Source organism: Phascolarctos cinereus, unplaced genomic scaffold, assembly GCF_003287225.1.
Source record: "Phascolarctos cinereus isolate Bilbo 61053 unplaced genomic scaffold, phaCin_HiC Scaffold_726;HRSCAF=1367, whole genome shotgun sequence".
NCBI classification, from domain to species: domain Eukaryota; kingdom Metazoa; phylum Chordata; class Mammalia; order Diprotodontia; family Phascolarctidae; genus Phascolarctos; species Phascolarctos cinereus.
In genome coordinates this window covers 110,138,234-110,164,504 of record NW_027556098.1, presented here as the reverse complement: position 1 = coordinate 110,164,504, position 26,271 = coordinate 110,138,234, and the positions used below count along the sequence as shown (strand labels likewise).

The following is a 26,271-nucleotide window of genomic DNA, read 5'->3' as shown; positions in this document are numbered from 1 at the left end:
ATCTTTTCTAGTAGATGGTAAGAGTCTTGAGGGAATGCATAACACAGTACCTTGCATACAGCAGGCACTTAGTGAATGTTTGCTTACCAGAATCAAACTTGTCATTCCTTTTATTAGATTGCAAATTTATTGAGGGTAGGTGTGATGTTTTTTGTATCTCCAGCACCTGGCATATTGCAGTGTCTTGCTAATTAATTACTTGTTCAGCTGTTGAATTCATCTGTTGCGGCAGTAGTTTAAATTGCTTTGCAGTTTCTCTTTGGGGCAGTGGTCTTTAATGGCAGAATACATTCTTTGCTGTCTGAAATTATATGAATGTGGTTTTGCTTGTTGATAGGATGATATAGAAGATGACCTTTTAAGATCCCATAGAAGTCTTATGACTTCCTTAAATCCAACTAATTCTCTGAACTTTTGAGGCAGTGAATTAATTCTGGTTGGCCTACTGCTCATCTCTAAATTGTTCAAATACATGTGTTTTTTTTTTAAATAGTAAAAAACCCCAAAAAACCTGTTCTACTTCCGGGAGCCAAGATGGTGGAGTAAGAAGTAAGTGGCTCTCACCCTCCCTAATTAACCTCTGAAAGCCCAGAAAATATGGCCCCAGGAAAAACCCTGAGCCTGCAAAAAGACAGGGCACAGCAGTCTTGTACTTCAGGAAGCTTGGGGGAAAGGCCCCTCTTGCTGTGGGAGAGGGGAAGCAGTACAGGACTGGAGGCATGCCAGCAAGCTTGGGGAAATCTCAGCATACCAGGGGGAGATCCTGAGACTCAGGTTGGTGGAGCAGGCAAATGCCAACACCAGGACCACCCCACCAGAGCCTTAATAGAGGAAGGGGAACTGGTAGACACCAGCTTGGAAAAACACCACAGGTGTAGGCATTCTCCAGCAGCAAGATCACCTGGTGCCTCAACACAATTGTGGGAAGCACAAGTCCAGAAGGCAAAATTCCAGGCTGACAGAAATCCACCAGCATCGAAGCATCCCTTGTGCAAGGCCTAGGCCACCAGGAGCCAAACATTCAAGTGCAAGGCCCTAGTGAGCAGGAAAAGAACCTTCGGTAAGTGCCCCCTTTGCTCTGGCAGGAGAAGTCAACATTTTTTTAAAAGTCAGGAAATAGCAAACACCATAAACGAAAAGCAGAAATGGAAAATGACCATAAATTCATACTTTGGGGAAAAGGAAGATCAAGGCACAAATTCAAAGAGGACAACTTTGTTAATATATCCACATCTGAAACTTCAGAGAGAAATATGAACTGATCTCAAGCCCAAAAAGCCTTCTTGGAAGAGCTCAAGAAAGATTTAAAAAGCCAAATAAGAGAGATAGAAGAAAAATTGGGAAAAGAAATGAGAGGTATGCAAGAGAGAGTCAATAGCTTGGAAAAGGAACAACAAAAATTAACTGTAGAAAACAAATCCTTAAGAAGTAGAATTGGCCAAATGGAAAAGGAGGTACAAAAACTCACTGAAGAGGACTCCTTAAAAAGTAAAATGGGCCAAATGGAAAAGGAGGTACAAAATCTAATAGAAGTAAACAACTCCTTAGAAATTAGAATGGGGCAAGTGGAAGCTAATGACTCTGTGAGAGAGCAAGAATCAGTCAGACAGAAACAAAAGAATGAAAAGATACAAGAAAACATAAAATACCTCATTGGTAAAACAATTGCCCTGGGAAACAGACCTAAGAGAGACAATTTAAAAATTATTGGTCTAACTGAAAACCATGATGAAAAAAAGAACATGGACAGCATCCTTTAGGAAATCATCAAAGAAAACTGTCCTGAGGTCCTGGAACCAGAGGGTAAATTAGTCATTGAATGGATCCACTGATCACCTCCTGAAAGAGATCCCAAATTGAAAATGCCGAGGAATATTGCAGCCAAATTCCAAAATTACCAGATCAAAGAGAAAATACTGCAAGCAGCCAGAAAGAAACAATTTAAATATCATGGAACCACAGTTAGGATTACGCAGGACCTTACAGCTTCTACATTAAAAGATCAGAGGGTGTGGAATACAATATTCTGTAAGGCAAAGGAGCTTGGATTACAACCAAGGATCAACTACCCAGTGAAACTGAGCATAATCTTTCAGGGGAGGAGATGGATATTCAACAAAATAGGGGACTTCCAAACCTTCCTGATGAAAAGAGTAGAGCATAACATAAAATTTGACCTTCAAATACAAGACTCAAGAGAGGCATAAAAAGGTAAACAGGAAAAAAAATAACAACATATTATTATTATTATTATTATATTATTATTATTATTATTATTATTATTATTATTATCATTAAGGGCAAACTGTTTACCTCCCTACAAGGGAAGATGACACTTTTAACTCCTAAGAACTGTAATGTCATTATGACATTTAAAAGGGGGTATACTTAGACAGAGAACATGGGCTTAAGCTGACTGATATGGGTAAAAAATCTAAGTGGTAAAAAGGGATTGTACTGGGAGAAGAAGAAAAGAGGAGGCAGACAAGGATAAATTACATCACATGAAAAGGCACAATAACCAAATACAGTAGAGAGAAAGAAGGGAGGGAGATGAATATTTGAATCTTACTCTCATCAGATTTGGTTCAAAAAGGGAATAACATAATTAGTTAGGTATAGAAATCTAACTTATCTTATAGCAAGTAGAAAGGGTAAAGGGAAAAGAAAAGGGAGGGGGCTAATAGAAGGGAGGGCAGACTGAGGGAGGTGGTAGTTGAAAGCAAAACTCTACTGATGAGGGAAAGGAAGAAAGGAGAGAAAAAAGCATAAATGGGGGAGGGGGTGAATGGGATGGAGATAATAATTATAATTATGAATGTGAATGGAATGAACTCTCCCATAAAACGGAAAAGGATAGCAGAGTGGATTAAGAACTCTTAATAATCCTACAATATGTTGTTTACAAGAAACGCATTTGAAGCAGAGGGATACACACAGAGTAAAGGTAAAACGCTGCAGCAGAATGTATTATGCCTCAGCTGAAGTAAAAAAAAGCAGGGGTAGCAATAGTGATCTCAGACAAAGCAAAAGCAAAAATTGATTTAATAAATCATATGTTATCGATATCTTTCAATGCTTTGTTTATAATCAACTGAAAATCCAAGGAATTGTATGTTAAAAAAACCCAAAAAACCCTATATCATAAATGTAAGTGTTACACGTTTGTTGCAGATTTTTGGTAAAATCTGGACATGTGGACAAGATCGTAGGTTCTAGATCTGGAAGAGACCTTAGAGATGATCTAATCCAACCTTTTCATTTTACAGATGAAGAAAGTGAAGCTCACAGTGGGGATTTATTGCCCGCTGTAGGGCCAGAATTCAGACCTAGGGTCTTTCCTCTAAACCTAGTCCTCTCCATGGCTCAGCAAACATAAGAAAGTATGTGTGTGTGTGTGTGTGTGTGTGTGTGTGTGTGTGTGTGTGTGTGTGAGAGAGAGAGAGAGAGAGAGAGAGAGAGAGAGAGAGAGAGAGAGAGAGAGAGAGAGAGAGAGAGAGAGAGAGAGGTTGGAGGTGGTAGGGGTGAGAGTTTGTGTGTTTGAGAGAGGGTATATATGTAAGAGAGTGAGTGTGAGTGTTAGAGGGTGTGAGAGTGAGTGAGAGAGAGAAAGAGAGACAGAGGAGAGAGAGATAGGAGGAAAGGAAGAAAGAGATAAGGGGAGAGAGAGAGAGAGAAAGAGAGAGAGAGAGAGAGAGAAGGAAATAGAAAGGGAGACAGAAAAAGAGACAGAGACAAAGAGACAATAGTCTGTATAAGTAGAAGGAAGACCCACACTAGTAAAGTCATGGCACGTTTAAAGTAAAAAAGTAGAGAGAGAGAGAGAGAGAGAGAGAGAGAGAGAGAGAGAGAGAGAGTGAGTGCGCGCACGTGTGTGCGTGTGCTTTTGATTCCTTCTTCTCTGTCCTGGACACTGCATTGTCTGTGTTGCTCTGGAGAAGGTTATGATAAGAAAAGCATAACAAGGTTGAAAAAGTTCTGCATCTGGGACAGAAATAACTACCCTTCCCCCGCCAGCTCTTTTTTACGCCCCTCACCCTCATGCTGATATATGATCTTCCATAACCTAATGCATGCTGCTGAGGGGAGGAAAGCTTGATGCTAGGTTTAAGAAAAATTACATGGAGGATCGAGTTTCCTTCTTTCCCCCTTTTACATTTAATGACTAGAATATAGGCACAGATTGGAAGAGAATAATAAGCATATTTGGGTGAACAGTCAGCCCAGGAAATTAATTCTGTATTGTGTGGGTGTTTTTTTTCTTTTATCGGTTTCATGTGTGTGTTTATAAATTGTATTTATTTTTTATTTGCTGATATGAGGGAGGAGAAGCTTAGTGGAAGGACCTGACATAGAACAGTTGGGATTTGGTTAATCTGCTTAGAAATACATTAATCGGTGGATCAGATGTTGTCAACAATACTGTCCCTTCTTCTCTCCTTTTGCATCTCCCCAAATCTCCCCTCATTTTTATTTGCCGGTTCCTCCTACACTATCATCTATCTCTTTCATTTTGAGCTCCGTTTCAGTCTCTTCACAATGTATTGTTTCTTCATCCTTCTTCAGGTGTCTCCCTCACGGTTCATTTGTACCATTTCCTGCCTTCCGTGACACATTTTTTTCCTGCTGAAAAATTTAGCCCGTTGGCTTTTTGCTGCTGCACCAATCCGTATGTATTTATAGTAAAGCACATGCCAAAAGATGGATTTTTTTTACATTAAGCAAAGTAAATTATACGTTTAAAACATGACACATTGGGTAATTAAAAAAAGGTTACAAGTATTGTACAAAGTAAATGTGGTTAGAACTTTCTTTTAAAAAAATCACAACAGGCTTTGTGATTTGGTGGAAAAGTCACTAGATTTGGTGTAAGAACTAGGTTAAAATTCTAGCTCACTTGCTTATCAATCTCTCATGTCATACAGAGAGAGGAAAGAAATAAAATGAAGGGGAAGAAAACAAGCATTTATTAAATGCCTACTATGTGCCAGGCGCTGTGCTAAGCACTTTATTAAATATTATCTCATTTGATCCTCACAGCAACCCTGGGAGGAAGGTACTATTATTATCCTCATTTTATAATTGAGGAAACTGAGGCACACAGAGGATAAAAGACTTGACCAAGACCACACAGCTAGTAAATATCAGAGGCTGGATTTGAATCACTCTACCCCTTGTGCTACTTAGAGCTGGACTACATAATCTCTATGGTCTCTTCCAGATTTTGATCATTGTGCTGAATATACTAGGTCTGTTTCCTGACATGCTATCTTTACATAGTTCTTTTCTTCTCCCATTCATGTGGGTGATGGTAAAGACATGGTCTATGGAACATTGCTTGCAAAAGACTTCCTGGTCCCTACTATACTCTCTTTGAGGATACCATCAACATGTGTATGTGTTATTCTCATAAAAACTGTGTATAGACGGGAATGTAGGCATGTAAGTAAGTAGTTGTTAATATTCTCTTGTTCACTGGTGTGGTGTGTGTGTGTGTGTGGGTGTGTGTGTGTGAATAGTGGTCTGACATTTGTTATTTTCCCTTCCTTCAGATATTTTGTGGATTGATCATTTAATACCCCTCACAAATGTGTTTTCTCCTGCAAGGATCTTCTCTGTTTATACTTTAATTCCATGTTGCCTCTCCCATCTTCCTCTCTTTAAATAAAGAGATAAAGCATTTCTTAAGGGTTAGGGGCACTCCGCTAAGCAGTGAGAACACAGATCCAAGCAGTGAAGGACAGGTTTTACTTGTTCTTGAACAAGCATACTCCACTGGGGGAAGACAAGACCTGAACGAGAGCTGGACAGCCAAGGGGAGAGATAGGGCAAGGATGCAGGGGATGAGGTAGAAGTCCTGAGAGTCAGTAGGGGAGCCTTCAGAAAATTGCAAAGGCTCCTTTAGTGATGAGGGGAAATGTAGTATGGGAGGGAGGCATATTGGAAATTCTATTTTCTCACTTGTAGCCTTGATAAATGTATTAAACTTTTGCCTCATTTTGCTGTCAGATAGATAGATAGCAGAGCCATAATAGATCAGTGCCACAAAAACCCAGGGAGGAGAGAGAGGTTCCAGAAGGAGGGAGTTAGTTGTTCAGTATTGTCAGACACTGAGAAAGGTCGAGAAAGATTTCTTTTCCATTGCCGCTTCCATTTTCTCCTTTCCCAGAGCCATAGAGAAACGAATGCACAGCAGGCTTGAATCACGGTGATCTTTGGAACTATTATATAAGTTTACAGGGCTTATCCAAAGTTCATATAACTGTAAATGCAGTACTTTAGGGGCTCCTCATGGTGCCTCAAGGGGCCCCTTGTAACACTTTATTAAATTAACAAAACCTGAGAGGAGACTGGGAGCTACATTCATGGCCAGACACCTGGGACTTCTGGATTGGTTCTTTGTGTCCCCGGACCTTAGAGAGAATATTGGCCTGGTAGCTACACATTTGCCTCAGACATTTACTGCCACAACATTTCTTCAAAGTTCATTGCCCTCCAAATCAACATTGCTGTGTATAGTAAGTATGGAAAAAAAGGAATGAAAGTTGTGTCGGAAATTGACTTTTTTTTTTAACAGGCTTGCTTAAAAAGCAAATATCTTTAATGTAAGGCTGGGTAAAAAGTGATTTATTATGAAGTAACTCTCTTGTGTCACCAGAACTCTTTCTTTGTGCTGTGTCCCATACAACTCTATTCTGGTATTCCCTTTTCACCAAAGGAATCTGAACTTGACATTACATAATTGTTTTAAATACTTTTCAGCTGAGCTGTGGAGATTTAGCCGATTGATCCCTCTTGTTTGTGTTCACCAGCCAATCAGAGCACAGTGTACCCTAGGGGTCTTACCGCCATTCCAAACCCGAAACAACTCACTGTACAAAATTTTAACATTTCCACTTGAGCACTTCTGTGTGACGAGGCCTGGGGCCCTGAGAAATGCTCACTAATTATCCTTTGTGATGTTTCCAGCCATTTAGTGTAAGCCCATCTAGCGGCAAGGCAAACACATCTGACAGTTGGGTATATGCTGGCTGTCCTACCAAGATTTCAGTGCTTTCAGATAATAGGTCATTCTGTAGGGGCTTTGTATGGAGGGGATTAGGACAAAATGATATACTTTTTATTGGATGAAATTACCAGTAGTGTTAGGACTTTGTGATATTAGAAATCAGATAATTAAATATTTGTCAATTACTTACTCTTCGGCAGTGCCTTGTGCTACCTGATGTGAGTGTATGAAGAAAATGCCATATGACCGATCCAATCTATGCCATTCTTGGTAAAGGATCCAATCCATGAGCTATTGCCAGCATTTTTTTTCTGGCTTTTCCTTTTTTTTTTTTTTGCTGCCCATTTGACCTACTTTGCTGACAGATGCAGCTAGAACCCTTTTCCCAGACCAAGAAAGGGCTGGATTAGTTTAGCACAGTCAGTAAATATGAAGTCGGCTTCCTACTCACAGGCTATGGTTAGAAATCTTGGCTCTCTCTATTTCAGGCAGAGGCAGATTTGATTTTTGATAATCTTTTGCACTGTCTTAACATCACTTTAGATATATGCTTTGCAAATTTTATCCTTTGCACTGAGATGAATGAGCCTTTATTAAACCTCAGCTGTGACTTGATCATGAGAGAGGGAAGATTGGAAGTACCGGGGTAAGGACCTTCTCAGGGAGAAGGCATTTGGAGTATGCGAAGTGAGAGTGAGATTTGTGAAATACTAAGAGTACTGGCTGATATGGCTGTTGACTGGCAGGGTAGGTATTTAGATTAGTACACAATAAAAAGGAAGATCTTGGAAATCTGCCTCCCTTCCCTTATTGGCCCCTGTAGAAGACTAGGAATTGGATTTTTCTACATTGGGACAAATGTGTGAATTTGTTCTGTTATGGTTTTCCTGCTACTTCTCTGACAAGCTTTCTTCTTAGACTTTTTTGCAAGATCGTCATCCATGTCCCATTTCCTGTGTGACAATGAAAGCTCTGTCTCTTTATGCATTTTCTTAAGTGAGCTCATCTGCTTTTATGAGTTCAACTAGCATCTCTGTGCAGATGATGCTTGTTTACTGTATCTAGACTTCACTTCTCTGCTGAGACTCTACCTCCCCAACATTTCTTACTTTTGTATCCTTCTCTCTATACACATCATGATCATCTTAACTCAAGTCTTCACTGTCAGATAGAAGTAAGGATAATGCTGAGACTCTACCTCCCCAACATTTCTTACTTTTGTAGCCTTCTCTCTATACACATCATGATCATCTTAACTCAAGTCTTCACTGTCAGATAGAAGTAAGGATAAGACACAGTCCTTGCCTCCAAGGAAATTACATTCTAGTTAGGAGGCTAATAGGACATAAACGTGAAAATTTGAGTAACATCATAAGATAGCAATGTAAGAGGATTAATGTAGCAGAACAAGATTAATTGCCCGATGGATGGTAAGGAAAATATTATTTTTAATGTCATTTTATGCTCACAGATTTAGGTAGTATAAAGGGGGAGAAATCAGTCAATCATTTAAGCACCCCTTATATGGCAAGAGCTGTGCAACATCTCGGAGATACAAAGACAAAAAAAAAAAAAGGAAAACCGTCTATTTCCAAGAATTTTGTGTTAAGTTGAAAAGAAGGCAGAACAGAATATTACATCCCCTAGTTGTATGCCCATTCTGAATCTTCGGATCATAGATTTAGAGTTGAAAGGGATTTTTGGAGCCAGGGAGTCTGACCCTGTTATTTTACCTTTGGGTTGTAAAATACTGTTATTGTATTGTCTTTATGTCATTGGAGTTCGTATTTGCCCCCGTTTTATCTGAGGAAGGAGATTTATGAAAGCAACAAGCAATAGAAATCCCTCTTGTAGAATGTACTCATAGTTATTGGGGAGAAGTTATATACCACAAGAGGCACTGGTGCAACATTTATAAAAGTCAATGAAGAATCAGAATAAGACAGTAAATGAAGTCCAGTAAAGAGATAGCTTAGTGCTACAGAAAAAAGATGATAAAGAGGAGAGTTTAATTTTGTGGTGGTCTGAATATATATACCAATTGTGTGTATTTTTATATGTATGTGTGTATATGTACCTATCTGTATCTGTATGTATACATATGTATATCATTGTCTACATGATACTAAGTGAAATAGAGCTTTGACATATGTCTGTTAATTGATTCAGGGAGATGATAGTCATCTCCCAGAGATACATTACTCAAATTAGCCAGGTAATATGCTATATCTTCACTTCATTTTGTGTTCTCTAGACCCAGGCAAAATCCACTTTAATTTGTAATTGGATAGTCATTTTAATTCCTTCCTAAAACAATGTTCAAGTTTTTTTTTAAGTCAGATAATGTTAGAGTTTATGGTTAGTGATTTTTACCTTTTAAAAATGTCTAAGTAGAAAGAAAAAAGTGATTTGTTTTGAAATCTTATACATTAGAATATCATCTCTTTCCATTCTTGTGAAGTTCTGCCAGAAAACGGGATGGATTATAAAGTTCTGTCATTTGAAACCCATTATGGTCAGATGGTTGAGGATAAGAGATTTCACATAGGTTCGTTTCATTTTAGATAACATCCTTCATAATTCAGAGAAGTAGCCCAAGTCTCTTAATGTGAAATAATGGTAATAAAGGAACTCTATTAGCCAGTAATCATCTTAGTAACCTCGAATGTTAGAATAAAAGGAAGACATATGGCTCCCAAGGCACCATGAACTACTTTTCATGCTCAGAACTGGTTGAATTCTCTAAGGCAGCGATGCCAAACTCAAATAGAAATGGGGGCCACTAAACCATACGAAATGATCTCTGTGGGCTGCATGTTGACTTAGAAAACCACACATAAATATCACCTGTTTTTGTTGTATTTTTATTTATTTTGTTAAATATTTCCCAATTGTATTTTAATCTGGTTCAAGTGCACTTGGGAATGTTACAGGCTAGGATGTGTGTTTGATACCTCTGCTGTAAAGGAAATTCTCTGGCAGTCAAATTGAACCCTGAGTTGATCCCTCCACTCCCCCCTTCCCATTACATCCCATAGTTTTGAAATCTCTACCAAAGAATCCAGAAGTAGGTAGAGAGCGCCTTCTGGACAGTTCTTGTTGCCAGTGTTCTCCATCATTGTTTCTTAATCCAGACTGTGTTGTAGACTTCTGAAATACCTACATTCTGTGCCTTTGACAGTTAAAATTGTAGGGACATGTAATATACATACACTTGTTTGTGTATGTTATTGTGTAATAATAAATATTGTTGAAATTGAAGATCGCCAGCATGATTGCTGCTATCCTTAATCACCTTTTTTTTTTTTGTCCATAAAGATGTGACTGTAAGGCATGGAGCAGGGCCAGACACTGACTGATTTCTTAACTTTGATTTTAGTATTGTCAGAATGTTTTTTTGCCAGCCCCAGTTTGAAAAGCAATTAAATAAGAGCCTTCACAAGTGGATTTTCAACTAATAAGCACTTATTTTTTAAAGGGAGACTCCTTTAATACTTCATTCCAAAAGATTTTCTTTTTTAAAAAAAAATCAATTCATTTTTTCCCCTAACTTTAACTGTTTTGTCTTCGAGTCTTGAAGAATCTTTGCTGGCTTCTTGCTTTCCTTCAACAAAACCTCTCCACAAAGGAAACACTGCTCTCTTGGCAAACTGTCATCTGCCCAGGGCTAGACACCAAACCAAATTTTAAAATAATTGGCATCATATCTCCAGACAAGACCTTAAGTCTTATCTTCTTTTCAAGTAGATGAACTGAATTCTATTTTATCTTCTTCATCAGAGTAGGCAAATCTGAATAATTTAAACCTATAGTGGGGAAGGAGAGGTACAAAGCCAAGTGGGTTTTCTTTTGTTTTTTTCCAACGTGTTAGAAAACGACTTTTATATTCCCTTCATATTTATGTTGATCGAAAGAATACACTAAATAAAATTTTAAAGGAAAGACAGTATTTAATGTGACACTGTAGAAAAATAAACAGCTCTGGTTGCCTGCTGGTTGGTGACTAATTGTAATGAGAAGTGAAGGCTGTGCCTTGAGCAGGAATGACAAGTAATCCCCAATATCCAGATGCATAGTTGGCATCACCATCCACATAAGGATTTGTGTTGAGACCTCTCATGGACCTGGTTGAGTTAGGGTGTAGTTATCTTGTTTCTCAAGCTTCTGTTTTAAAGCTTTGTCAAGCTTTAGGTTTTTAAGTGAAGAGGATATAGCTTGGGAAAGGTCTGGTCACTCCCAGAAAATTACACTAAGGTATCTTTTGGTTACATTGGCCTTTATCCCCATCTCCCTAGAGACTTGGGAAGGCTCTAAAGTAAATGGCTAATTACAGCAGGTGCATTGTCTTCTTTCCTGAATAGTTTCCCCACATCTTACATCTCTTAAAGAGTCCACAGCAGCCTAATATCTTTTTAATGACATCTTTGTCATAGTTCATAGGTACTCCTAATGTCTGCAGTCCATTGTAAAGGTCCAGACTTTCCATAAGACTGGCTGCTCATGTCCAAAGCCAAAGCATGCTGTGCTCGGCCAGACTCAGGCCTATCTTGGTGCTTGCAAGGCTGCTGCCTAAACTCAGGAATTGCTGATGCTGAAAGCTTTCAGGCCCCTAAACCACAGCAACAAAACAAAAAAAAAATTAAAAATGCAAATAACTAATTAAAATAAAATAGAAAAATACCATCAACAAAAATAAGATGAAAAAACTATTTTAAACCTCCCTCAAAATCCAGCAACTCTTTTCCTCTGGACCTCTTGTCCACAGGCATTGTGCACAAGGCACTAAGTTGTTATTCATAGGCCATGACTGCAGCTCATAGACTGAATTGAGGCTTGGAGGTTGCACGAATCGATGGAATTGGCCTGTGCCCTAAATGGCAGTCTTCCTGGAGAACATCAGAATGTAGTTCTATTGTAGTGTGGAAAATCCTTTGTTTTTTCAGGCCTAGTCTTTCTTGTACGAGGCTCTTTTTGCTAAATAGGTAGATAGATAGATAGATAGATAGATAGATAGATAGATACACAGACAGGCTATTTCTACTTGATACCCTCTCCCTTTTCAGGAATCTGCCAAGACTTTTCTATGCTATAAATTTCTATCTTCCAAGTAATCCCCTTTGTGAACTGACACCCTACTTATGACAGGTGAAAAAATAATTAGATGTACCCTTCTGATCATCTTTAGCATAATTTTGCTCCTCAATGCACGGAACCATAGCAAGTGGAGTGGTGACAAGAACTTGGTGTAACAGTAAGCTAAGTTCCAAGGTGAGCTTCTTGCATCACCGTTGTGGCCTCCTTCCTTCTATCCTGGTGCCCAGATCCCAATCCAGAATCTGTTTGTTGTATACTCTTGCCTTGGGCTGTGATCAGGCCTTGTCTTCCCTCTAGTTCCTGGTCTCTTCCCTCTCCCACCATCCCTCTCCTTCACCTAAAGGTGAACTTTCAGAGGAAACTTGGGACGTGAGTGCCTCCAGGCACATACTTTGCCATATGAATTCAGCACAACAAATAAAGGGCCTGTTGGTTTGCATCACGACTCCATCTGATTCTTCTTTGAAGACTTTCTGTTCCAGCAGTGGATCACTGCAAGTTGGGATTTAGGTCTCTATAGAAAAGGTAAAAAGGGCCTTCAGTTCTGTTGAGACACTAGGACTTAGAGCACAATGAATACAAATCAGGTTTTTTTTTCCATGTAAAATCAAATTCAAAAGGCTTACACCTGAGCCTGTAAACAAATGAGACAATTTTACCTCCTCCCCTAGGGACTTAGGGCTTCAGACTAGGGATGCCGCCCTAGAGTTGAGGTTCCTCCAGAAGGCAAAAATACTTGGCTAGAGAGTCAGTCCTCTTTTCTGGACCTTCACAGTCTGCATAAATCATAGTATTAGTGAAAGGAAAAGCCCACATTTGCCCTCCACATTGTAGCCCTTTTCCTTGCTCAGTCTCAGTTTTACTTGGTTCTGCGACTCAGTGTTGTGAAGGAATAATTTCTTTTTTTCTAAGAGGCTTGGTCCAGAAATTTTGGATTATCCAATAACTCTACATATTACTCCAACACTGCCTACAGTCACTGCCTGTGAGTGACCCTGTGGCTATGCAGATATGCAAACTTACTTTCCTGGGAATCAAATCTGAATCTTTGTTATCCTTATTCTCTTCATTGTCTCTCAGATTTATTACTCTTCTCTCTGTTCTGTGTTTGCTTTCCCTTTTTTAAGGCCATATCATAATTTTTGGCATAGGTGTATGACTAACTTTTACTTAATCATTCCATGACTCAGCCTAAATATGGTGGTGTTGGTCTAACAAAGGGACTTGCTCTCAATCCCATCAAGGAGAATTCCTGAGTTCCAGAACTTTTCCTCTAATTCCTCATCAATTTCTTTTCTTTTGAAGTTCATTCTATCCAAATTTATCATCCAGTCCAGATCTGAGTTGTTATTTACTGGTCCTCAGGTAATTTTCTCTCCTTTCTCAAGGGGTACAGTTCCTTACCACCTCAGTTCATGCCTTTGTACTAGAGGACTTGTTGAAATTCCCTCAAACACCTTTATGCCCAGTTCTTCAATCTACTTAACTCCTATGACTTGACTCTCCACTTTACCTACACAGAGGCAGCCGTATCATTGACTTTGCCATCAATCATAAGAGTTCCACTTCCATGATCAAGAACTCTGAAATGCCTTCATCCAGTCAAAACATCCTATCATTCTGTCTTTCCTTATCCCATATTCTTCCTAAAATTCCAATTCTTCCCCTTATCGGTTCTTTCCTGTGCCATTACCCCTAATCTGGTTTTACACTACTCTTCTCCCATTCTCAATCCTTTAGTTGACCAGATCAACTCTATACTCTTCTCTGTTCTTGAATTTCTTGTTCACTTGTCCTGTTACTGCTCATACCTTGCCAAACCCTAACCCTGATTACTACCACCATCCACTTTCTTATACTGCTAATCATGTTAGTCCTAACACATGTTGCAGAATGGATTGGAAAAAGTCTGGCAACTATGCTAATTGAGTCCAATATCAATTTTTGTTATCTCAGCTGTGCCATAATTGCAGCAAAGAAATCCTGTTATTTCTTCCTAATTGATTCTCTTTTCTGCTTCTCATATCAGCTGTTTCATACCTCTTATATCCTGAAAATTCCCATACCAGTTCCTCAACCATCACAGCTGAAGACTTTGCTTCTAATTGAGAAGTTATTCCATGAACTTCCTCCTCCCCCTCTCCTTCTCTTCATCTCACAATTTCTTGACATCCTTCCCCATTCTTTTTCCTTTTACTTCAGACTTTGATAAAGAGGTGTCATTTCTTGCCAGAGCCAGCCCCACTATTTGTGCCCTTGATCTCACCCATATTAATCTCTAGCAGACTGTTTTTATTATCATGTTTCTCTTTGTCTCTTACCTTCAGTCTCTCTTTCTCCACTGATTCTTTCCTTGATGCCTACAAATATATACTTACGTCCACACCCATCCTAAATTTTCTTACTGTCTTTTTGAAAGCTTTAGTCCTATATTTTCCCAACCTTTTTCAACCAAACTCTTTGAAAAAGCTGGTCATGCTCATTGCCTTCGCTTAAAGTCTCCTCTCACTCTTTTTTCCAAACCTAGTGACATACCACTAACTGCTTGATAGACACTGAACTAGATACTATACAGGTATCTCAAACTCATCATATCTAAAACTGAATAGATTCTCTTCTCTGCACCACAGTCACTCTTCTTTTGGGGGCCCCCTCATCTTTTTAGTCACTGGCTGACTTAGTGTCTTCCTGGCTCTTCACTCCAACTCTGACTAGTCATTTAATTGGAAATTCTTTTCATTTCGACCTCCACTACATTTGTCTGCTTTTCTGATTGCTGTCTCTTCCTCAGTTCTTTCCTCTCTTCAATCCTTCACACAGCTGCCAAGTTGATTTTCCATAAGGTACAAATCTGACCATGTTACTCTCCCACCTAAACTCCAGTGGCTCTCTATGACCTCTAGGAAAAATATAGACTCTTCTGGCATTTAATTAGCTCTTCACAATCTAGCTCCAGCTTACCTTCTATCTTCCTAGACTTATTGTTTGCTACTCTCCTCCAGGCACACAGAAGTCCAGTCAGATTGCCCCTGTTAATGTTCTTCGTATGTGACACTTAGGCTGCCACATCTGTGTCTTTGCACTAGCTGGCTCTCATGCCTTGGATGGACTTCTTCTTCATCTCTGTTTCTTAGAATCTACAGTTTTCTTCAAGGTTCAGCTCAAGCATCACATTCTACACGAGGCTCTTATTTGGTGCCCACATCTATTATGTCTCTCCTCTCATTACTTTGTATCTCTTTTGCATGTGCCTACATACATACATGTTATTTTTCCTACCTAGATGTTAGTTTCTTGAAGGAAAGGATTATCTCAGTTTTGCATTAGTGTTTCAAGTGCCAAGCACAATGCCCAGCGCACAGTAGGTGCTTAAAAGTGCTTATTTAAAAAATGTTGTTCCCTAATTGATAAATGGCCAAAGGATATCGACAGTTTTCAGACAAAGAAATCAAAGCGTTCTATAGTCATATGAAAAATGACCTAAATCACTTTTTTTTTTTTTAGTGAGGCAGTTGGGGTTAAGTAACTTGCCCAGAGTCTTATGTGTTATATGTCTGAGGCCAGATTTGAACTCAGGTCCTCCTGACTTCAGGGCCAGTACTCTATCCACTGCGCCACCTAGGTGCCCCAAAACTTAATTTTTTTTTTGCTTTTTTTTTTGATGAGGCAATCGGGTTAAGTGACTTGCCCAGGGTCACACAGCTAATAAGTCTTGAGTGTCTGAAACCAGATTTGAACTCAGGTCCTCCTGACTCCAAGGCAAGAGCTCTATCCATTGCGCCACCTAGCTGCCCCTTCTAAATCACTATTGATTAGAGAAATGCAAATTAAAACAACTCTGAGATACCATGTAACACTTATCAGATGTTGGATATTGGAGGGGATGTGCAAAAAGTGGGATGCTGATGCACTGTTGGTGGAGTTATGAACTAATCCAACCATTCTGGACAGCAATTTGCAATTATGCTCCAAAAGCTATAAAACTATGCATACCCTTTGATCCAGCAATACCACTACTAGGACTATATCCCAAAGACAGCCCCCAGAGGGAAAAGTATGTATTTTGTACAAAAATATTTATAACAGCTCTTTTTGTGGTGGCTAGGAATTGGAAATCGAATGGATGCCCATCAGTTGGGGAATGGCTAAACAAGCTGTGGTATATGATTGTAATGAAATATTATTGTACTATAAGAAATGACAAGCGGGGATCTCAGAAAACCTGGAAAAAACTCATGTGAACTGATGCAAAGTGAATAGAACCAGGAGAACTTTGTACATAGTAACAGCAATATTGTTTGATGAAGAACTGTGAATAACTTAAATATTCTCAGCAATACCATAATCCAAAATAATCCCAAAGGACTAATGATGAAGCATATTATCTGTCTCCAAAGAAAGAACTGATATTGTTTGAATACAGACTGAAACGTGCTATTTTTCTTTCTTTCATTTTATTTCTTTTATTCGAATCTTCTTGTGCAAAACGAGTAATATGGAAATGTTTTACTTGATTGCACATGTATGACCTGTATCTCTTTGCTTACCATCTCAGGGAGGGAGGTGGAGAGGGAGAGAGAGAGAGGACTAGAATTTGGAACTCAAAACTTTAAATAAAAGTGTTGTAAAAATAAAATAAATAAAGTTTGCTTTACAAATAAAAAAATAGTGCTTATTCATTCATTCATTCATTCATTTCCATTTCTTACCCTCCAACATGGGTCTCTTGATCTGAGATTCTATAAATTTCTCTGTGCTTTTAAGCCTTGGGAACAATTGATAGAAGAAATGAGAACAGTATAATGCTTGTTATAGTTTTGGCTCTTTAGAGGGAATATGGCAGTTTACTCTTTTCTGTCTTTTTCATTTAATGCCACGGGTCATTCAGTGTTCATGAGCTGACTTAATTTTCTAGGGAAGAAAGTACTAAGAAAATATTCAAGCCTGCAGAATGCCACCAGTCTGAGATCTTAAATTATGCATTTTACATGTAAATATTGCAAATTGTAAGATATTTTCAATGAATTTTTAATCCACTGTTTAGCATTAAAGTTTAAACTCTTGCCTTGAATTTTAGGGAACGAATTTTATTCTAAAAGGAACAGAGTTTTTAGTTGTCTTCAGTAAGCTGGTGTTTTGTTTTGTTTGGCTTGTTTTCCTCAAGCATATAAAATGCAAAAAGCATGTATTTCCCTTCCTCTATCCCCAAGGAAATTTGGTTTATACTTGAGGATTTTCCCAGATTTTTCATATAAAATGTTTCTATCTAAATGAGGTGGTGGAGGTAAGGCAACTGTATGGTATCTCTTTGTGAAAAATAGCAGTATTCATTCTAGATTCGTGCCACTGTACACTGGCCCTCTTATTAGAAAATCTCTTTGCCTCCCATCTTCCTCCACTAGTCTTCTTAGAAATGATAACCTTTGTTGTTGTTTTTCTGAGTCGTGGCAGTTTCCTTCACAAATGTTCCCAGATTTCGAAAACAGTTTTTTTCTGGGATATTTTCTTTCTTGAGACAAGATTGGATTTGACCTTGGTAAGATTGTAAAGTCTGTTTTCCATACTCTATCTCTCTCTGTGTGGAATTCCTCACATACTTTATTTTTAGATCTACCTTATTTTGGCTCATGTTGGTTATATTTTTAATGCCACAAGGAATTTTTTGTTACTACTCATTAATTAGGGGCTGGGTACTTGGCTGAAGGTATTATTGTTGTTATTAATTTTGTCCTCAGATCTACTGTCATGCACACCCACAGTGCCGTTTTCGTCATAATCATTGCTTAAAATGTTTCAACCCCAACTACTTCTGTGCTCTAATTTGATTTGACTTCATATTCACATCTGTTTCTTTCTCTTTTATGGTATGCCATTCCTTTAATATTGCAGCTTTTAATCTTGGGCAAGTCACTTGCACCTCTTAAGACCTCAGTTTTCTCATCTGTAAAATGGTAGTATTGGTTTACATGATCTCTAAGCTGTCCTTCTAACTCCATATTCTATGATCCTGTGAACCGCAGCAAAGGAGGGGAAGGCAAGGGAAAGGAATAAGCTTTTATATAGCACCTACTGTGTAATAAGCACTGGGCTAAGCCCTTTACAAATATTATTTCATTTGAAAGAGAACTGGACATGGAGTCAGTAGACATAGGTCTCTCTTCCTCCTCTTGTTAGGCCTGTAACCTTGGGCAAATAGTTTAAATATGCTGAACCTCATTTTCCTGTTATAAAATGGGGATAATAACACCCAAACTAACTACCCATAGATTGGTTGTAAGAACCAATTGAGATGGGTTCCTAGAGACATCGGCTCAACTCTTCATGATTTATACACTATTTAAAGTGCTTTACATTTCATTAATTCCCTGTTGCCTGAAATTTTCTTCTAAAAATTCTAATTCCCAAGGATATTGTTAAAAGCAACTGAAGTAATAATGCTCCCCTCATTAGGCCAACTTTCAGGCCCTCATTATCACTTCTCTGGTCTGTTGTAATGGTCTTCTAATTGATCTCCCTGCTTTCCAGTCTCTCCCTTCTGCCAAAATAATCTTTCAGTGACTCAGATTTGACAGTGACATTCTTCTGCTCATGAAATTTACTCTGGCATTTAATACCATTTAGTTTTTAAGATCTCTCTCTCTCTCTCTCTTTCTTTCTCTTTCCGTCCCTCCATTTCTACCCACCTCCCCTCCCCATCACTGTTGCTGTCTCCCCCTCCTTCTCTCCCTCTCAGCTTAGAAGCTTCAACCTTTGCTCCATTTTCCCCACCTGACCTGATTTGTCCCTCCTTTGACAGTCTGCTAATCCCCTGCCTAGACGCTCACCATATTAGTTCTGGACTTAAAACCGCCAAAACTCAAGCAGTCCACCAGCCTCAGCCTCCCCTGGAGTCGGGACTACAGATGTGTGTGTTACCATGCTCACCTCATAGTATATTCCCTCATGAATTCTGTGTTCTAGCCAAACTGTTCCTTTAACTATTCTCTGAACTTGCTACCCCACTCCCCAACTTTGTTCGTTTTTATTGGCTGGCCCATGTGCCTCAAAAGTGTTCCCTCTTTATCCTTGCTCCTTAGAATGACTAGTTTTACTTCCAGGTTTAGCCAGGGGTCAGTCCTTTCTGAAGGTTTCTTTGATCCTGCCTAGCCATTGTGCTTCGTTTCTCCTCCTAAATAGCCTTTTTAACTTACCTATGTACATGTCACATTCACCAGTAGAAGGTGTACTCTTTGGGATGCAGGGACTGTTCCATTTATACTTTTGTAGGCCCAGTGCCTAGCACATAGTGGGCACTTGATAACTGTTGACTTAACATGTGAAGAACTTTGAATTCTTTACAAGAAAAGCACAATGTAAGTTCAGGGTATCTGTAGTCCTTCTCCTTTCTGTAGTCTCTTAGATTTGGTCCTCTCCATTTCTCTGTCCTGTGTCAGCTCTCTCTTCTCAAGGGCATAACTTAGGGCATTATTTCTCAGACTTTTTGGTTTCAGGATGCCTTTATACTCTTAAAAATTATTGAGCACCTGAAATAGCTTTTGTTTGTGGGAGTTATATCCAGAAGTATGCTGGTAAATTTTAACAATTAGCTCTCTCCCCAAAGTGTATGCAGGACACATTTTTAAGTTTAATTTGCATTTACGTTTTCTCCATCACTTCCTGAAGTTTAGACAATCAATAAAACAACAAATAATTTTCTGAAACAAAAAGATAGTGAGAAAAATAGCATTGTTTTATGTACTTTTGTAAATCTCTTTATTAATGTCTGGCTTAAAAGAAGACAGCTAGAGTCTCATATCTGCTTTTATATTCAGTCTGTTGCCTTTTGTTGTTTTGATGGAAATATTTCAAGAAAATCTGGTTATCACACAGATATGTATTTGGAAAAGGGAGATAGATGTGTTTTAATAGGCAAACAATATATTAGTATTATTATAGAAATAGTTTTGACCTTAAGGAATCCTTGAAATGGTCTTGTAGACTAAGGGATGCTAGGACCACAATTTGAGAACCCATTTGGTGTTTTAGAGTTGGGAACAGGTCAATTTTTCCATGATTCTGTCAGCCAGAGTATGGTGGTGTTGGGCCAACAAAGATACTTATTCACACATCTGTGAAGGAGAATTTCTCAATTCCAGAACAGGGCCTTTGATCCTCAACAACCCCTCTTCCTTTGAGGTTCACTCTGTCCAGATTTAATACCCAGGCCAGATCTGGGTTGTTGTTATCTACAACAGTCACAAGTCCTTCTCCCTCCCTTCTCAACGAGTTCTGTTCCTCACCACCCCGACTGCTGCCCTTATCCCAGGGGACTTTGACATGCATGTTGACGTTTCTCAAACACTCTTATAAGTCATAATCCAGATGAATGGCCTATTATTGTTCACTTATCCTTAAAAATAGAGATATTACTTTACAATAAAACAAATCGTGCTCCTGCTGTTTACAAAATGTATTTTTCATGAGCTTTTTTGGTAGGAACTCCTTGACTTCTGATAGATAATCCTTAGTTTCTCTGATACTGTTACATAGACCCAGGGGCTAGCACCTTCTCCAGCAGAAAGAACAGTTGATATTAACTTCCAGAGGAACTGTCTGTGGGTGAAGAGCTATTCTGTCTATCTTGGCAGGAGGCTCTGTACTGTTTAAATGCAGCTAACCCCTAACTTGGCACCAGTTTGCAAAGGGGCACATTTTTGCTGATATTCTTTTGAAGATCTCTTCTTGTTCCTTTTTTGTACCCTAAAAAGTATCAAACACCAATCCTGATATCAGTTAGAATGCCAGCCTTTCTTAGAATACCTGTCTTTAGGCTTCTGTTAGCTAGCTCTGTATACTTCTCTACAGAGAAATGGCTCTTAATTTTTTTGTATTGTTGACCCTCTTTGGAAGTCTGGTGAAGCCTATGGATCTTTTCTCAGAACAGTGTTTTTGAATGCATAAAATAAAATGAAATACATAGGATTACAAAGGAAGCTGATTATATTGAAATAAAGAGGTAATTCGTTTTCCTGCCCAAGTTTATAGGTGTCCTCAAATCTGTCCGTGGGCCAATGGGGAATTGGGGGGATATGTGGGCCACAGCTTAAGGGTCCTTGTTGGGATCTTTAAAGATCCCAAATTTTTTATGAACAATAAGTCACTGGGATTACTTTGTACACCTGAAATGCTGCTTTATACGGGGCGTTCCAAAAGTCTTAGCAGTTTTAAGCATGGGTGGTGGTGGGGATGGCTGTTTTTGGTTTTTGTTTGTTTTGTTTTTGTTTTTGCTTTTTTTGAACAACCTGTAGAAGCACTAGAAAGAGCACTGCATTCATAATCCTGAGAACTGTATTCTGGTTCTCCTGGCACAGTGTTTAGAGCATGAGCTTTTGGGGGGAGTGGGGTGGCTTGAGTTCAAATCCTGTGTCTTTCACTTTTTACCTGTGTTTGACCCTGGGCACGTCACTACATAGCCTTTGAAGTTCTTCCAGCTGTAGATGTACATATGATCTCGAGGGGCTTCCGTTTCCTCATCTATGATAAGAGGAGGGTTACAGTAAAGTTCCATTTCATCTCTAAATCTCTAATTCTATGAATTAGCTGGGTAACTGGACAAGTCTCATGACATCCTGGGGCCTCAGTTTATTTATCTTCACATTATGGAGAATTTGCCCAGTGGCATATAGGTAGTAAGCAGTAGAGGTGGAAATGGAATCCAGATCCTTTTGACTCCAAACCCAACACCCATTTGGTCATTAAGGTCTGTTCCAACTTTAACAGTCTGTGATTCTCTGTTCTACCAAGACTATCACTTATCATGAACCTGGCAGCGTAGTAGGTGCTTGACAAATGTTTATTGAATTGAATTGGATTGAATGGAAAGGATTAAGTCGTTAAAAAGTAAAAACAACTGATACTATCTGAATACAAACTGAAGCATGTTATTTTTCCCTCCCTCCCTCCCTCCCTCCCTCCCCCTCCCTCCCTCCCTCCTCCTCTCCTCCTCCTCCTTCCTTCCTTCCTTCCTTCCTTCCTTCCTTCCTTCCTTCCTTCCTTCCTTCCTTCCTTATCTTCTTGTACAAAATGACCAATATGGAAGTGTTTTACATGTTTGCATGTGTGTAACCTATGTTGGATTGCTTACCATATCAGGGAGGAGGGAGGGGAGGGAGAGATAGAATGTGGAACTCAAAGCTTAAAAAAAAAAGCCCAAATTAAAAAAAAATTGTTTTAACATGTAATTGGGGAAAAATAAAATATTACTTAAAAAGAGAGATTAAAAAGTAGACTAAACTGTTAAGTTGATCAGGAGGTGTTTATTGAATTTGTGACCTGTTTAGATGCTTATACAGGGGTAACTGTAGGGTGAAGGTATATGTAGAAATTAGGAGCTGGGGATACAAGAAAATTCCTTGTCATTGGATTTAGCTTTGGAAGGAATTTTGAAAATCATCTCATCCAACCCTCTCATTTTGTGGAGTTAAAAACCGAGCACAGCAGAGTTACTTGCTTGTCACACAGGGAGTAAAGTGCAGAGACAGAATTTTCACTCTGGCCTGCAGGCTTCCTCTACTTGTCTCTCTTTTGAGTGGTTTCCTACAGTCATCCCCTTTTATGTTTCTGGTCATCAGTTCCTGATGCTGGGCATCTGCATTTCTCTTTCCCTGGTCTAGTGCTCGTTCAAATTACTTACAAGATACTTATATATTTCATATTTGACATTACTGGAATGTTGCCTTAGAGGGGAAGGAAGTATGGGAGGGGAAAAGAACATTTATTAAGCACCTGCTATATTGCAGGCACTGTACTAAGTGCTTTACAAATATTATTTTATCTAACCAACAATTCTGGGAGATAGGTAGGTACTATTATTATCCCCATTTTACAGATGAGGAAGTGGAGGCAAACAGAGGTTAAGTGACTTGCCCAGGGCTGTACAGCTAGTAAGGGTCTATTGTGGGATAGGACTTGAACTCTTCCTGACTCCAGGCCTAGCACTGTGTCCACTGTGCCACCTAGCTACCTCTACAGAAGCTGAGTATTATGGTGGAGAAAGTAGTGAATTCAAAGGTAGAAAGTCAAATCCCATTTCTGCCACTTACTACCTGTGTGAACCTATGCAAGCCACTTAGCCTCTTTGGGTCTCAATTTTCTTATCTGTAAAATAGGAGGGTTGGACTAGAAGACCCCTAATACTCCTTTAATCTCCAGGCTTGTGATCCTGTGTGAACATAGTGACAGATTAAATACAAAATAATTGAATGTTACATCTGGGCTGATTATAATGGGGCTTACAGCCAAAGTGACCTCTGTGCTCTAGAACAGAGATGTCAGACATGCAGCCCACAACACTCCTGAAAAATGTGGCCTGAAAAAGATCAGTATAATTGGAAAATATTTATCAAAATAAATAAAAATACAATGAAACATAGATAATATTACATCTTAGAAATTATATCAACATATGGCTTACAGGGGTCCTTACAGTATGGCTTATGTTTCTATTTTAATTTGGCACCACTGTTTTAGCAAAGCAGGGGAAAGTAGAACTATGTTTAAACAGCCTTATATTTATTTTACTTAAAAACATCTTTTTTATTTTAAAAACTTATTTCTTGATTTATTTTATAATAATATTATTATGTCTTCCTCCCACTACCCCTGCACAAATAATTAAAAAAAGAAAACTCATAAAAACACGTGTAATCCATCAAAACAAATTCTTGTAGTGGCCATGGTCAAAGGTGTATGCCTCATTCTGCATTTTAATTCTAATAGCTCTCTGGCAGGATGTGGATAACATGTTTCATCACAGGTTTTTTTGGAAATATGATTGGTTATTGCCTAGATCAGAGTTCTTTCAAAGTTTTTTTTTAGCTGTTGTCGTTGTTCTCCTGATTGTTCTTTCTTCATTCTGCATCAGTTCATAGATGTTTTCTGTATTTCCTCTGAAACTGTCCATTTCATCATTTCTTTTGTTATAATAATATTCCATTGCATTCATATGCCACAGTTTGTTTAACTATTCCCCAGGAGGAGGACAGCTCTTTTATGCTATGACTGCATGTGTATAATCTATTGAAATTGCTTGGCTAGGGGTGGACAGAGAAGGGGAGAGAGGGAGAGAATTTGGAACTCAAAATTTTTTTTTAAATGGTAAAAAATTTTATTTACGTGTAATGGAGAAAAAAATAAAATAAAAAGTTAAATGAAAAAGTAATAACAGTGAACCAAACTAATTTTATTTTCCATACTTAAAATTAAGTCATTTTGATACTAATGGACACATTTACATGAAATATTATAATAGCTCATATTTATATAGTACTTTACAAATATTATCTCATTTTATTGTGACAACTCTGGGAGGTAGGTGCTATTATTATCCCCATTTTACAGATGGGGAAATTGAGGCAGGCAGTGGTTAAGTGACTTGTCCAGGATCACACAACTAGTTAGTGCCTGAGGTTAAATTTGAATTCTTGGCTGACTGGCTCAGGGTCTAGTTCTCCATCCGCTTGTGTTTGGTTTTACTACAAAAAAGTCTGGGAACATTATTGAATATTATTCTTTTAAGTCAATTGTTTTGAAACATATGATGAAAAATATTGAAGTTTCTTGTGCCATAAAAGCTACCCAGTGTCTTTTTTAGAATCTTTCACAAAATAACACACATTGTTTCCTGGTACAAAGTACATTTTTATTCCTACCCTACCCCGTTGCACACTCAGCATTATTGTGGAGGTGGCAGAAAGTCATATTTTAGCTTGACATATAGGAAAAAATCAGAACAATTAAAGTGAATTCTATAGAGAGGCTTCAAGGAGTTACTGGATGATAACTTGTTGGGGAGATTATAAGGAGATTCCTGGCAAGAGGTGGTTTCAACTTGAAGACCTCTGACCTCTGGGGCCTCTTCTAACTTGAGATTCTGGGAGGAAGGTCTAAGTGGAGACCCTCATTAATTTTGAGATCACCTCCACATAATAGACTCATACCCATGCCCTTTAAGTGAACTCTTTCTAGCTGTCCTAATGGTAATAAAGTTCTCAGGGGTTACATGTATCATCTTCCCATATAGGAATACAAACCGTTTAAAATTGATATGTTCCTTAGGATTTCTTACTCATATTTACCTTTTTATGCTTCTCTTCAGTCTTGTGTTGCATCAGATTTTCTATTCAAGTTTAGTCATTTCATCAAGAACGCTTAAAAGCTCTTTATTTCATTGAGTATTCATTTTTTTCCTCCTGTAGGATTATGCTCAGTTTTGCTGACTAGGTTATTCTTGGTTGTAATCCTAGCTTCTTTGCCTTCCACAATATTATATTCCAAGCCCTTTGCTCCTTTAAAGTGGTAGCTGCTAAATCTTGTGTGATCCTGACAGTAGTTCCATGGTATTTGAATTATTCCTTTCTGGTTGGTTAGAGTATTTTCTCTTGTACCTGGGAACTCTGGAAGTTGGTCATAATATTCCTGGGAGTTTTCATTTTGGGATCTCTTTCAAGAGGTGATCTGTAGATTCTTTCTTTCTTTCTTTTTTTCCAAGGCATTTGGGGTTAAGTGACTTGCCCAGGGTCACACAGCTAGTAAGTGTTAAGTGTTTGGTCTGAGGTCAGATTTGAATTCAGGTCCTCCTGACTTTAGGGCTGGTGCTCTATCCACTGCGCCATCTAGCTGTCCCCTGTAGATTCTTTCAATTTCTACTTAGCCTTCTTATGCTATGATATCTGGGCAGTTTTCTTTGGTTATTTATTGAAATATGATGTTTAGGCTCTTTTTAAAATCATGGCTTTTAGGTAGTCTAACAGTTCTTAAATTTTCTCTCCTTAGTCTGTTTTCCAGGTAATTTTTTCCCCTCTGAGATATTTCACATTTTCTTCTATTTTTTCAGGCTTTTGATGTTCTTTTATTGTATTTTGATGTCTCATAGAGTCATTAGTTTCCACTTGACCAATTCTAGTTTTTAAGGAGTTATTTTCTTCAGTGAGGTTTTGTACCCTTTTAAAAAAACTTTTTGGCCAATTCTTAAATATTGTACAGAATTATTTTCTCCTACTTGAATAGAGGTGTTACTCTAATTACAATACTGCTGCCTGGAAAATAAACCCTTTTTCCTTCCTGTAGCCCACCTCCACGACTCACATTTATCACCTACCCCCGACTCCCACAAGCTTTTCTAAATATTC

General features: G+C 38.5%; 1 protein-coding gene across 2 annotated transcripts in view; it reads left to right on the top strand.

Moving 5' to 3' along the window:
* IGSF11 (immunoglobulin superfamily member 11) overlaps positions 1-26,271 on the top strand; it is a 196,756-nt gene that overhangs the window by 131,518 nt on the left and 38,967 nt on the right. Inside the window, exon 2 of one of the 2 annotated variants that reach the window (XM_020985853.2) lies at positions 4,567-4,669. The exons of the other annotated variant lie outside the window; for it this stretch is intronic. The gene's annotated coding sequence lies outside the window, so the exon portion shown is untranslated. The remainder of the gene's footprint in view (positions 1-4,566; positions 4,670-26,271) is intronic. 2 annotated transcript variants of the gene reach the window in all.